Source organism: Urocampus carinirostris, chromosome 8 (genome assembly GCF_059441175.1).
Source record: "Urocampus carinirostris isolate Australia breed hairy pipefish chromosome 8, RoL_Ucar_1.0, whole genome shotgun sequence".
NCBI classification, from domain to species: domain Eukaryota; kingdom Metazoa; phylum Chordata; class Actinopteri; order Syngnathiformes; family Syngnathidae; genus Urocampus; species Urocampus carinirostris.
In genome coordinates this window covers 37,605,952-37,621,087 of record NC_142356.1, presented here as the reverse complement: position 1 = coordinate 37,621,087, position 15,136 = coordinate 37,605,952, and positions in this window count along the sequence as shown.

Here is a 15,136-nt window from a genome sequence, read left to right as displayed (position 1 = left end):
ACTCATTACTTGGTATAAAACTAATTAAATGGTGATTTTTTAAAAAAGACTAAGTTTTTAGCCTTTTTCTATTCATTGTCATTACGTAACTATGTCTGACCCAGAGATTCACAAAATCAATTCATTATTAAATTCTAAAAAATACATGAAATGAGCAACGAACCTGCAGTTCCAGGCCATTTTGCAGCAAGTCTTTTTGTTACCTCGCAGTGACGCTATATGGAATTTTCATGCACGATAATTAAAATACACTATATCAAAGAAGTAATTGAAATAGTAGAATTTTCTTATACAAATTGACAGTAGAATTGCCAGATGTATCTTGGGGGATGATATTAGCCTAGAGCACGGTGTGGAGCAGGCTAGCTGTTGAGCACGGGTGTTAGATTGAAATAGACCCCCAGCCCCTCCAAAATGTGAATTGTGAATTTCCCTTCGGGGATGAATAAAGTATCTATCTATCTATCTATCTATCTATCTATCTATCTATCTATCTATCTATCTATCTATCTATCTATCTATCTATCTATCTATCTATCTATCTATCTATCTATCTATCTATCTATCTATCTATCTATCTATCTATCTATCTATCTATCTATCTATCTATCTATCTATCTATCTATCTATCTATCTATCTATCTATCTATCTATCTATCTATCTATCTATCTATCTAAATGTCTTCAATACCGGCATACTGTTCGAATGTTGACATTTAATTCAAATGGAGCATATAGCCTGGTGAACGTAATTATACCCACTGAAAACCAAAAATACAATCCCATATGATCAGACTAGTAAAGCAATATTTTCTCCATCAGCAATCTTTAATTTTCAACCGACACAAAAGACAAATTTCATTTGATTGAACATCAATGCATGAACATCAAATGAAAGTAGTCAGTAGTGGAACAACATCAGTAGGCTACGTAAACTTCAAAGGAAATAAAGCAATTTTCTATCATTCGCTCAGCTGAAATGTTATGGTAAATGGTAAATGGTTTGCATTTATATAGCGCTTCTCAAGTCAATGAAAACCTCCCAAAGCGCTTTACAATGTGCTTCACACTTACCCATTTCCACACACTTACACACAAATAGGGAGTCAGCCTAATTGGATTGAAATGCAATTATATAGAGTGCAAAATTCTAACAACCGAAAACACTTTCTTCGTAGAGAAATAACATGTAGTAAAAAAAATGCAATTCATAATTCAGTTAGTACCCAGATTACTAATCCCAAAAAGTAGAGCGTTACTCTGAAAAGAAGTATCTTGTCACAACATGCCATATAAACTCACGTACTCCCTAACACTGCTTTAAGTCAAGTCACATTTATTTACATAGCCCTTAATCACAAAAATGTCTCAAAGGACTGCACAGGATTATAATTACACAATTACCTGATCTTAAACCAACAAAAAATATCTACATAATCAAAGAAGTAGAAGAAAACATGTACACCAAATTGTGGAAGCAGTGAATCCTTCTTGGCTTGTGCAATCTTGAGAGCGAATACCTAGCCAAGACACTCCATATCCATTTTGTCTCTGAGCATCAAACCACTCTAAAATCTCCATTTCTTGGTACGGTCCAAGACTTTTTCTTTTTTTCTCCACACATGGTGTATTTAAAAAATGACAAATAAAACTAATTCAGCACACTTACCATAAATTCTGTATTCACGTTTGCTTCATTGATTTCCTGTTAGTTTCTCGTTTCACATCCCCATCCTTATTTGCTGCCTATCTTTACCTCCTGGTGACAAAGAACCAAATACAGTGGGTGCATACAAGCTGACTACCTGATTGTTTTATTTTGTAAGTTGTAAAATTGGCTTATATGCAAGTATACTGTATATTGTAGGAAGAATATCTACATGAGGATATTTCAGCGCTCTCATACTCCGCCACAACTGTACTTGTATTTTATTGGTAGAGATAAACACGTTAGGGCTTATTACTACAGGACTGAGGGATGCATGTGACAACGTAAGCTAGGCAAGAGTTTTCAATAATCAGAGGACACTTGAAATAATAATCTGCATTTATAATGTAGCAGAGTAGTCCAAAAACCCAGGGGCTGTTGAAAATCTCAGGGCCCGTGAGCCCTCACTTTCACATATGTGCTGCAGGAAGAAAATCACATATAACATTATATTAACTGAGCCAAGCTAAAATAAACCCTATGCAACCGGCTTCAGGCTAACTTCAGCCGAAATAACAAACATATCCCAGCTTAATCCATATCCTAGGATTGTGCAATACCCCCCCGATTTAGTGCATTTTAACTCACAAGAGTGTTTTAAGTCTTAATAATGTTACAAAGGGAAAGTTATACTTTTTCAAAACTAACAAATAAAACTCACAACTCTATGTTTGATGCGTGCAGTTACAAACTTGTTTAAAGTACACACAGTAAAATAAAGATAAAACCAAAGGTGAGAATTGTCTTTTTTTTAAATCCATTTAGTCAAATAATTTGAAATGTATTATGTTTCCAGTACTATTTTTTGGCAAATCTTTGCATCATATTGGTACCGGTGTATATTTTTCAAAAGCAGTCCTTTTACAACCATGCTAAATATAATCACAATTACAACTGCATTTTCAACCTGAGGGTTCCTAAGACTTTGCCCCAAGGGTGGGAAAAAAGGAGGCTGAGAAATGACCCTTGAAAGTATTTTTGCATGTTGTTTTAGTTGTACATGTCTGCCAAAAGGGATAATGTCATTATTTGTTTAGCTCCATAACGGTTCTGAACACAAGTGAGACGTGTATATAGTAGGAAGTGGGTATTAAGATCTTAACTTGTTAAAACAAGTTTAGGTCTGTGAAGCAAGCACTAATCCCTATTTCAAACACACCGCTTGTTCTTTTAAACCGACATAAACCATCAGATGTCCTGATTCACAACCAGTGATGGAATAGTGTATGGTACCATTCTTAGACCTTTTTCAGTTTTTAGATACGCTGAAGAAAATAAACTTTTGACATTATATATGCACAAAAATCCTTACCAATAACATATCTCTTACTTACACACTACTGCCTAGTTTAACAATAGCGACATTGCATTTTACCCAAATTCATAAGGGGTTCTTTACAAAAATGCTGGCAGACATAAGATTGACTTGTTAAATTTTGCGGACATGAGGCAGTCATAAGATTGACTTGTTAAATTTTGCTCTTGCATCCTTTAAGCATGATTTCAAAAGCATTCTATGAGTGCACTTTTTGCTTGTGATACATTTCATACTCCCAACCAGAGCGGATAAATGTGTGTAGGCGGTCCCATATGGCAAGTAGGCTTAGAAAAGCAGTGTGGTGAGAGTCACAACGTATGGGCAAATAGTAATAGGCAGTTAAGTCCTTCTTTTCAAAACAATACGACAAAGTCCCATCGCCTGGTCAGAGGGGTGACATCACCGGATACATCAGGCGCTAAAAAGTTCTTGGAAAGTTCATGCATCGTTCATACATCGGTCCAGTTTTCTTGCAATCAAAATTTTATTTTGCAAGCAAAGTGCCGTTGTCTTTATGGTAAGCATTGTATAGATATTGGACGCATCACAAATTTTAAAAAAAGCATTGAAGTGAAAGTTCTGCTTGAAATGCATCTTTTCAGAAAAAGCCATTTTTCTCAGGAGGTTTTTTGGAAACCAGTATTTTCAAGAAACTTAGCAATGTTTAAATGTTGTTGGCTACAGAAATCCATTTTCTGTAAGCCTTCAAAAATGAGTGAACATGGAAAAAATCGGGGAAGCAGGGCGGCACAGTGGTTAGCGCGTGTGCGGCACAGTTCTAAGGTCATGAGATCGAACCTGTGTGGAGTTTGCATGTTCTCCCGTGCTTGCGCGGGTTTCCTCCAAGCACTCCGGTTTCCTTACACGTTCCAAAAACATGCATGTTGGGTTAATTGGCCGGTCCAAGGTATCCCTAGGTGTGAATGAGCGAGTGAGTTTTCTGTCTCTGTATGCCCTGCGACTGGCTGGCGACCAGTTTGGGGTGTCCCCTGCCCACTGCCCGAGGATGGCTGGGACACCCGCGACCCTACTGAGGATAAGCGGTGCAGATTATGAATGAATGAATGAATAGGAATATGGAATACAATAGTTATACAATAAGATACAATATATTCAAATAAAATGGGAAAAGATAAGTGGTGGAATATTTGTAAAACACAATGCACATCTACTAGCTCTGGAATCTGAGGGAATTCAATTGGAAGAATGTCGTCAGATTTTTTTTTTTTTTTTTTTTTCCGAGGTTCAAAGACCATGCAGTACTGACAGCTAGCAACAAAGTAATAACAAAACTAGACAATTCCCACGGCAATTGTAAGAGTTGTGATTGATCTGGAAGATGATCCCGTCATGTATATATAACCCCGGTTGTTAGCATTATGAGTTAGCATAAAATTTTTAACCCAGAGAGATGTTTCTGTCATTTTTTTACTTGGTTCTGTGGGGGGACTCCGCCCCCCACACCCCCCCCGGTACTTGCCAGTTCATTTTCGGATGGGCCCATAATCGTTACCAACAAGGATATGTCTTGTGGAGGTCCAAAATTCACATTCATGGTAAAAACATAGTAATAACACTGTTATTACACTTTAAAAACGTTTAAAATATACATGTTCTAATAGAATGGGCCGTTCGATTTGAGTTGGCCCATCCGGAATCCATTGAGCCCATTCATTTTGCTAATTCGTTAGCATGTGCCCATTAACATTTTTTTAGCATGAAGCAGTTAGCATTTAGCCATTAGCATCACTTTTTAGCATGTATCTGTTAGCGTAACTCATTAACACGAGGCCATTAGAATAATTTGTAAATATGAAGTCGTTAAAATATAGCCATTACCAAAAATTTTTACTATGAAGAAGTTAGCATTACCGACAGTGTTTATAGCTAGCTTGCGCTAATATTTTAACACTTTGATATTGGCGCACATAGCTGTTAGCATCCTATCGCTAGCATTCACTCTTTGGAATTCACCATTTACCCATGTTAAAAGTAAGGGGCCGGTCACACAGACATTTGCGGCTGAATCACGGCTAAAATTTTGCTTTTTTTTTTTTGCCCGTGGTTGCCCGCGATGGAAAATGCGCAAAATTGGCCAACCCGCTGTTCATCGGTGGTATGCCCGCAAAACACGCCGGCGACTGTTCCGCTTCCTCATCGCGTCATTTCTGCGTAATTTTCTCGTGTGGACCACGGGTATAAAAGCTCCCGAGCCGGTGTTGTGCCCAAATCCGACTCCTACGCAACACTGCTGTATCTCGTCTGAAAGGCGATCTCAATGCGTCCAATAGCGTCCGCCTCAAAGGCAGAAATTTCTGGCCGTGATTCAGCCGCAAATGTCTGTGTGACCGGCCCCTAATGTGGGGTTGAGCCCCCTCAAGCCACCCTGGACAGTCCCTGGTTCCTATGACTACCCTTGGGAAAAGCCTTGTTTATCATGGCTTCCCATTATATTGAATGGGCCCATGTATTCCGGATGGGAGACTCTCAAAATACATTAGAGCGGATGGGGACTTTTTTTCGTCTCGTATCGCTGTCAAAAGACAACCCACAAGATTCCCGGTCGGGCCGGAATTTTTGGTACATGAATCGTTGGGTTACTCCAAAAGCTCTGGGAGGAGATACCCGTTAAACTTCGGCGGAAGAAGATAGATATAATAATAATAAAAAGATCTCGGGGGATTATATTAGTTGTGCCTGCTTACAGCACTTGGCAATGTAGTTGTGCCTAGCTAAAGCAATCACAACTAATTATGGCACAAACAATATCTCCCTACCATGGGGTAGTGGGTGTTCACTGTGGAGGAAATATTTGTAACGGAGAGGACCAGATTTCGTAAAAGAATATAGAGGACCCAATTCATGGACAAATAGGATAAAATTGATATATAGGGAAAATGGACACCACTTACGAACAATAAAGACTGGACTTTGAAGAATGACTTGAACATGGAAGATATTCCCCAACACCCCCAATGTTGTTCTTTTGTTTTTGTTTTGTTTTTAGTTTGGTGTCAGCCCCCTCTCCCACCATCACGCTTTGTTCTTTGTTTGTTGTGTGTTCAAAAAAGGGAACAAGAGCACAATAAAAACTAAATGTGTATGCATGTATTTCCCTTAAGCATAGTAGAGAGAGAGGGGCACGTGCTATATTGCATAGCTAACCCCCCACCCCGCCCCCAACCGCTTACTCAATCAAATTTTTATGTGCACTTGGCTAGTGTTTGTGGGTCATTGCAGTTTGTTGTGTGGGTTGTATTCATAAGGTGTCTCAACAGTGAACACACAGTATTTTTTTAGGTTCCATGTAAAGGATTCTCTAGCGATGTACGGACAAAATGTGGTCTTTTGTGTGACACCTTGACTAAATCTGTAGGTAAAACTTTATATACTGGACTGAAATAGATGCACCGCTTTATTGGAATAGATTTGGCTGAAAACACACCAAACTGACACTGAGCTCTTTAAAATTTGAATTCTAGAGTGGAATTGGCACAGGCTGCAGTTGTTCACCAGAAAGCATCATATATGGCTTGCGAGCCATAGGTTTCTAACCCCTGCTCTAGACAGAGCCCCTGAACACCTCATGCCATGAGCGAAATTCTGATCCCCAGTGGCGTTGGGCGTGGTTTCGTGTGCGGGGCTTTAGTGTCAATTTTCCCCAACACAAGAACTGTAATAAATATATAAACCCGACCTTACTTATTACGCAATGAAGTTTTAAATAGTGAACACATTTGTTTGTGTTGGACTTATGTCAACTATAACATAAATATACTGTTACATAAGCAGTTCAACACCAAAATGTATGCGGGATTCCCTTCTTGGGTTGGGCAACATTATCGGAGTGCCATTCACAAAAAAAAAGGTGGCTGACTGTAGGACATCAACTTGTTAAAGCAAATTTATGAGGCCCCGTAATGAACAGACTGAAGCCACAGGCTGAAAACATACAAGCTGAAGAACAAGCAGGTTTCAGGGAGGGAAGGAGTACCAAATACAGATTTATGGTCTGCAAATTTTATGTGAAAAGTTTCAACAACACCAGAGAAACCTCTATCACTTTTTTTGTGGATTTCAAGGAGGCCTTTGATAGAGTAAGGCAAGCCACTTTGTACGCCAACATGCAAAGTACAGCATGTGCCAGTTACTAATTCAGACCGTTGAACAGCTTTACGCTGATGCCGGAAGTGCAGAACTGATCAATGCTTCCATTGGAGTTTGGCTTCAAACCACAGTCAGTGTGAGACAAGGCTGTATTCTTTCTCCATCTTTATTTAACGTCTTCCTGGAGAGGGTCATGACCGAAGCCCTGGACCAACATAAAGGTACAGTCAGCATTGGGGGACATAACGTCACTTACCTCCGTTTTCCGTAATGCTGATTCTGTTTGGCAGGCAGGAGAACAACAGGAACTCAGAAATGTGTTCAATAGCCTGGACAAAGCATCAACATAGTATGGGGTGGAAATCCGCACAGAAAAAAAGAAAAGATGACCAAAAACCCCTAAAGTCTCACCACAAACATCACCATCAACCAACAAGAGCTTGAACTTCTCACCATTAGAGCTGTCGTAACAGAAGATGAGGATCAGAAATCATGACCAGAATAGATCAAATCACAGCCGCACATGCTAGACTTAAACCGATCCGTAGCGACAAGAACATCACAGTGAAGTAAAAATTGAGACTCATGCAAACACTGGTGACTTCCGTCTTCCTCTACACTAGCAGTGCATGTCACGGTTGCCATGGAGCCCAGTTGGTCCCAGCCGGGTGACGCCGGGTTCTGTCGCGGTTGCCATGGCGCCTAATTGGCCCCGCCCATGGACACCGGCTGAGACGCGTTGACTGATTGCTCCTTGGGGGTACTTAAACGCAGTCCCTTGAGCTGTTAGGTGTCTGAGCGTCTGTGAAACTTCTGCAAGACTCCTGTTAAACTCTGTGAAATGCTTAGTTCTGTGAATTTGCCTGCGTTTGATCCTGTTTTATTTTTGGCCTCATTTGTTTTATTTTGACCACTCTTTTGTTTGGATTTCAATCCTCTTCCACGACTATCGATCCCCGGATCGAGTGTGCGCGCATTCCTCCTCCCCCTAATAAATTGTGAGTACGTTACGCTATTGGGTTCTCCTTCCTGTTTCCTGCCCTGGTTCTTGACAGTGCATGGACTCTCACATCTAAGCTGGAAAAGAAAATCCACGCTATAGAGATGTGATGCTACAGGAAAGTTCGAGCCAGCAGCTAGAAATTAAAAAGGGAAAATTAGAAGAAAAATTGTGCCGTTACGTCACTTCGAGTGTCTGTGATTTGCATTCTTCCCTGATCTCTCAACACTCGTTTTCAGATGACCAACACATTATAGCGACATCGAGTGGTCAACTATTTCCTTTCTCCCTTGAAACTTTTTCCACGATTCAGTTTGGGTTAAATTGTTGATTTTGGTGGTCTGCAGTTGCCACAAAACAAAAAAAAAATGTATCACGATATACTCATTACTATCTTTTCCAATGAGACCCAGTTGGTCTCATGTATATATATATATATATATATATATATATATATATATATATATATATATATATATGTTTGAATACAATGGGAGGAAGCTCACATCATTGTCCGCCATTTTGTTATTACAGGTGCCCGAAAAAACAAAAACCTGGAGAAAGACAAGAAAATTAGAAGAAAAATTATGCAGCCTGGTCCCTTTAAGTCTACACAGTTTGTATTCATTCTTGTCATATTTATTTGTATTGCCCTTAATCACAAAAGAGTCTCAAAGGGCTGCACAGACCACAGATTATTGCAAACCACAGACTATTACACTACGGAGCAGCACAAGACACGGGTCAGTTAGATTTGTAAAGTGGATATTTGAGCAATGAACATGTAACACTCATTTTTTGGTCCCATGACACAATACAGCAATATTTAGAGGTCGAATAATACACACTGCCACTTTAAGTAATATTTTACAAACAATATTAATCCACATACTGTGTTTGGACTATACAAGACCACTTACTGAATTCTTGTTGTTATTGTGTTCCTCTTTAAGTAAATTGAAGCCTGTATGTCATGGGTGTCAGGCTCATTTTAGCTCAAGGGCCACATTGTCGAAAAACCCCTCTCACGGGGGCTGCGCTAGGAAATTAACAACATAAAGTGTGCCTTAGCTGGAGGGCTGGTGATCTTTTAAGAGGCTCACAATTAAATCATGACTCAGTGATTAACAAACAATTATTAAGGTTTTTTTTCCCCTCAATATTTTTAATATTTCACTAAGATGTAATCTTTTGTGGTTTTTAGCAACTATGCGTTAGTAAAAAAAAAGAAAAGAAAGAAAAACAATTGAATTAATTTCCTCCACAATTTCTTTAACAATTGACTGGAAAGTGAAAAAATAGCATACAAACACAATTTTATAAGATTGATTCAATGATTTAAAAGTCGTTCTGCTTTCAATTTTTATATAAAAATGTTTACCTGATTATGGGAACATCGCTGATAGATTTCATATTTATTATGGAAAAGAGCGAAAGCTTCTTTAAAAGTAGGGTGCCTCGTTTGAGGTGTCCCTAAAAAAGTTAAAGGTCAACTATTATCTATATTCAGTATGTGTTAATAATGCCTAACTGGGCTTATAGAGCCCTGATCATTTTTTTTCTCACCGCACCTATCTTCTTTTCGTCTTACTTTAAGTAAAGCTGTTTGGGCCGCGGAACATATTAGGTAGGAGGAAAGTGTGTATGTGTGTGTGGAGAGTAACTTGATGATCATCACTGTACATTTTTGAAAATGGTAAACGTAAGAGAAGGCCTGTTTCAAGTACAGTCCAAACATCAAACCAACCCCAAAAAGTTCATTTGAGCACGCCTGAGGAATGCACATACTTGCTTAAGGAGCTTGACGGAGTCTGCAGGCCAGAAGATGGCGCCAGTGAGTAGAACATTTTAAAATTCTGTCCAGTACCTTTAAACTTTTGCAAAGACAAGCGTGTGCTGTTTAATAAAATTGAGTATTTATCGTCTTGCCTTGAACTGCTCTTCCGCAACTTTTATTTTATGTATACAGTAATCCCTCAGTTATCGTGGTTAATGGGGACCAAAACCACCCGCTGAAAGTGAAAATCCCCGAAGTAGCGACGCCCCTTCAAAAATGCTTAAATTTTTTCATTTTATTTTTTAATTTTTTAAATTTTATTTAATTATTATTATTTTTTATACCTGCGAAGCTCCGAACCCGCGAACGTGGAACCACAAATTAGCGATGCCCCTCCAAAAACGCTTAAGAAAAAATAACTAAATCATACATTTTTTTTTTTTTTTTAATTATTTTATTTTATTATTATTATTTCTTAGACCTGCAAAGGTCTGAACCCTCGAACGTGGAACCGCGAAGTAGCGAGGTCCCACTGTAATAACTTTCGCATGGGTTTCCTCATTGTTCTTTGGTTGATAAATGGTAGTGGGAGGTTTGCTTGTGGCATGGCGCATGGCTTTGGCGACAGCCAGTGGACATATTTAGTTATTGTTAGAGGCGATGCAGCTCATTTTTCTCTTGTGCTTCTCTCAGCATTTTCTTGTGGACCACATAAAATTATATTGCGGGCCACATGTGTTTGGCACAAGTGCTGTTTTTAAACAAGGGGAACGTCCCCACCAGCATTCCCTTTAAAGTGGAAGTTCAGTGGAAGTTCAATGTTGGCAAAAAGATTGACTAAATATATTTGCAAACTATTTGAATGTTACACAAGACCAATCAAAGAGACCCCCCAAAAACGTGTTCTTTTTCCTGTATTTTTTTCGACTTAGTCATTTCTTTTACCCTTGTATCTTTCTTTTTTGTTGCTTTTGTTTCTTTTTTTGTTTTTTTTTTCTTGCTTCCTTTCTTTTGTTCTCTAGTTTTAATTTTGCATTTCATTTGTTACTTCATTTTTCCTTTTTCCCGGGCTTTTTTTGTTTTTCTTTTTTTTCAGATTTCTTCTTTTTTTCTCCTTTTCCTTTTGTTTTTCTTTAGTTTGTTTTTTATTTTTAGTCTATTTTCCTTTTTGGGCTTTATTTTTCCCCCTTTTAGGTCATTTTGTGCGTAGTATTCCATAACGATTGGTAGTTGTATGGGTGAAAGCAACAAAAACAATCTGTTGGAAGCTGTTTGGGAACCGAAAGAGTCCCAACTCTTTTTAGTGAGCTGAGCTGAAAGAGCCGCCCCTCTAAACAAAGACGGAAACTATTGCGGCAACATGGACCGTAGTCACGCAGGTCAATTGGGTCTTGTAGCAACATAGGTGATAATTAAAGTAAACCACTCTTTATATTTCATTCTCTTGTGATAAAAAAACACAATACAATCATAATATTTATCTTTAAAAGCGATCCCATGCATGCACTATAATTCTGGTCTTGATTTTATGTGCATGATCAGTTTGCTTGTGCGCTGAGAAGGTCTGGGCTATGTGCAATGGCGCACACGCGCATCTTAGAGGGAACATTGATTCCCACTAAATTGAACAGGTTTAAATAAATCCTCAGAAAAAAACTGCAAGGGAAAAATTCTTCAGCTGCTTTTTTTCAGCACCGACTCCATGGAGGAAAGTCTGAGTGAGGAAAAAAATAATCTCTCAAGCTATTTATAACCTGTGGATTCAATCAACAAACGCCTCGAATTAACAGCAGCCAGTTCAAGTATTCAAGCATCTGCTGCATGCTGTTGCTTGTTTTGGGCGGCCTCGATGACGTCTGTTTCCCTAGAAAGCCGAAGAAAGCACTTCGTGTCACAAACCAGAACGAACACAGGACTCAATTGCATGCGTCTCTCAGATTTTATTGAAAGAGAGTGAGAGTAAGGCTTGCTTGATTGCTTGATCCGAAGACTGGTGGAGAGCGGGAACGAGCAAGGCGGGAGTGACTCTTCCGTGTCGGAAGAAGACAGGCGGGAATGGCAAGTCGTTGGCTGGAGATCAGAGGCGATGTCAAGTTTGTAATAGTGGTCATAGGCAGGCGGCAGGCAAAACAGACGTAGTCAGGTTCAGAAACGGCTCAAAAAACGGGAATCAGCCAGGAAACAGGTTTTAACAGGGACGGAGTCGGACGGGAACGCTCACTGAGTGAAACACAACAGCTCGCAACGATCTGTCAAAGTTTGAACTGAAGTCGGGGGCTTAAGAAGCTGCTGGCGCCAATCAAGCTGCCACAGGTGTTCCAAATAGGGCAATCATGACACTTCGGTCCCTCAAATCAAGTTAATCGGTCGGGTTCCGGCATTTATACCCGCCGAACAGGCCAGTTTGGGCTGGAATTTGTCAGGCCTGATTTTACCTCTAATCCCATTGCTGCTTTGAATTTTCCCATTACTTTACCCCACACCCTGCCCGTTGTGTTTTTTTGTCTTCATAATGCTGTCAGTTCTCCAGTGTCTGCTTTCACATACCTCTAAGAAATCACAGAGCAGGTGCCTTTAACCGGAGACTCAAAGTGCTCTGTTTGTTATTGTCAGTAATTTAGGACGACGGTGGATCATTCAGAAGTTATTATGGAACTTTCGGAGTCAGTCAGCTGAGCTGAGAGAACAATGGGCAATAATTTTGCCACACCTACTTTTCAGTTTTTTCCCGTTGTCAATTTAATGATGGAGTTGACTTTTTAGAAAATATTTTCAGTTTTTTTTCCCTTAAGTTTGAAGCCTGCCGAAAATGTATTGGGGAGGTGGTGGGTGGGGAGTGCAACACTTCCACTAGGCACTGTAGGTGCTACACAGACCCTGCAAAAACATAGAGGGCACTGCGGCTTCCACTTAAGGTATAAAAGTCGAGCTGGAACTTATCCCGTCTGGCTTTTCCGAGAAGTGGGATACACCCTAGAGTAGTGACCAGCCAATCGCTCACGACATAAAGTCACACACCCATTTACGCTCACGGCGTATTCACACCACCGGACAATCGAGGGTCTTGACTGACCCCTGCGTAGATGTTTATGAAATGTGGGAGGAAGTTGCTGTAACTCTCACTAGAGCTCTCCTTGTGCTTGCGCCATACAGGAAATCCCCGGCCCAGATTTGGAATCGGGGGCCTCTCAAATGAAAAGCTGGTGTGCAAAGGACTGGCAGAATTCATTATGACTTACACTGTGGTATGTGATACTGTTGGGTCAGGTGTCACAGCTGTTTTGAACTCATTTCTGGCAGCAAAATCCAAAACAGATCTCAGTTTTGAAAGAAAAAGATCCCTGTTTTTGTAAGAAAAATCAGATATAAATGGGATCAAACACTAAGAGAGGACAGTGAATTAGTCTAAAAAAGTTCTAGAATCCAAACCAGAAGTCCGAAGACCAATTTACCTAGGGAGATTTGTAGCTAAGGTCTGGTTGAGGTTGGACTGAATCGGGTCTGATAAAAAGATTTCACTGTTGTCAAATATATTTTATTAAATAAATAAATTAATAAATAAATAGATTAAAAAAATAGATTTCTACGGCAGCACGGCGGCTAAATAGTTAGCGCGTCTGAGGCACAGATCTGGCACAGTCATGGGATCAAACTTTTCTGTGTGGAGTTTGCATGTTCTTCTCATGCCTGCATGGGTTTCCTCCGGGCACATCGATTTCCTCCCAGATTCCCAAAAAAACGTGCATTTCAGGTTAATTGGCCGGTTCAAATTGTCCCTAGTTGTAAATGAGCGAGTTACTTGTTTGTCTCTGTGTGCCCTGCGATTGGCTGGCAACCAGTTCAGGGTTTCCCCTGCCCACTGCCCGAAGATGGCGGGGATGGGCTCCTGCACCCCCGTGACACAAACTCCATCACCCCCGCAACCCGACTGAGGATAAGCGGTGCAGATCATGGATGGATACAATTTAACTACACAATTTTTTTAATGGTTGACTTGCGTCTATTTAACCCTATTTTTAATTATTTTAATAGTAATAACATGGTTTGTAGACAAACAAAAATCTATTCAAGTATTGCTAACTGTTTTTAGGCAATTAATTAAATGAGTGGAATGAGAATCTTTTTGTATATTAAATACATTTATTAATTATCTTTTTATTGAGATATTTTACAGTAAATACAACAAAGTTCCAAACACAACACGTTTTTAGCTAGATACCTGGCTACCTTTTCTGCTTTGTAGATAGCTAGCTAGCTTTATGAGCCGGCTCTTGGAAGAGATATTTCTTATTTTATTTGTAGTGACCCGACTCTGGACAACCCTGGCCGACCCTGGCCCCCGCTGCTCCCCCGTTCACTGGGTCGCCGCCGGTCGAGCATGGGACGCTGTCGAGCATGGTCTGCTCCAGGAGGCAGCAATGTGGATAGCGCAAGAAGGAGAGCCTAGGGCCCACAACATGTAAAGCCTGTCTTTTCTAAATAAATCTAAAAGAAACGAGTGCATTGACAGGAAAACAATAAGGGGTAAATAATGAAAAAAAAAAAGGGAGTAAGAGAGAAGCTCAGTTCAAACCCCCCCCCGTACGGACCTGGCACAAAAGTCGAATTAAGTAGGCCTTACTTAAGATCTTAACTTCAGGCTGAAAGTGGCGGACTTTTTTTTCCCCTCTTGCCAAATGCTTGCTCGACCCGCAATTGTCAGACTTTTTGCTATTAATTCATCCATCCATCCATTATCTGCACCGCTTATCCTCAGTAGGGTTGCGGGGGTGCTGGAGCTTGTCTCAGCTACCTTAAAGCAGTGGGCAGGAGACACCCTGAACTGGTTGCCAGTCAGTTGCAGGACACGCAGAGACAGACAACTCACTCGCTCACTCACACCGAGGGACAATTTGGACCGGGCAATCAACTTGAAATGCATGTTTTTGGAACGCTGGAGGAAACCGGCGTGCCCGGAGGAAACCCACGCGAGCACTGCGAGAACATACAAACTCCACACAGGGATGTTTGAGCCCATGACCTCAGGACTGTGCCGCGGACGCACAAACCACTCATCCGCCGTGCCGCCCGCTATTAAATATTAAATCAACACAATATATTTCCTTAGTTGACTGCTGTTAGCGCAATCACTTTGGTGAATGGATGATTCAAATATTTTTAGGCTGGCAGAGAAGACCTTGCAGGTTCAAATCACCTGTGATTTGGCTGATTGAGTTGCCGTATCAC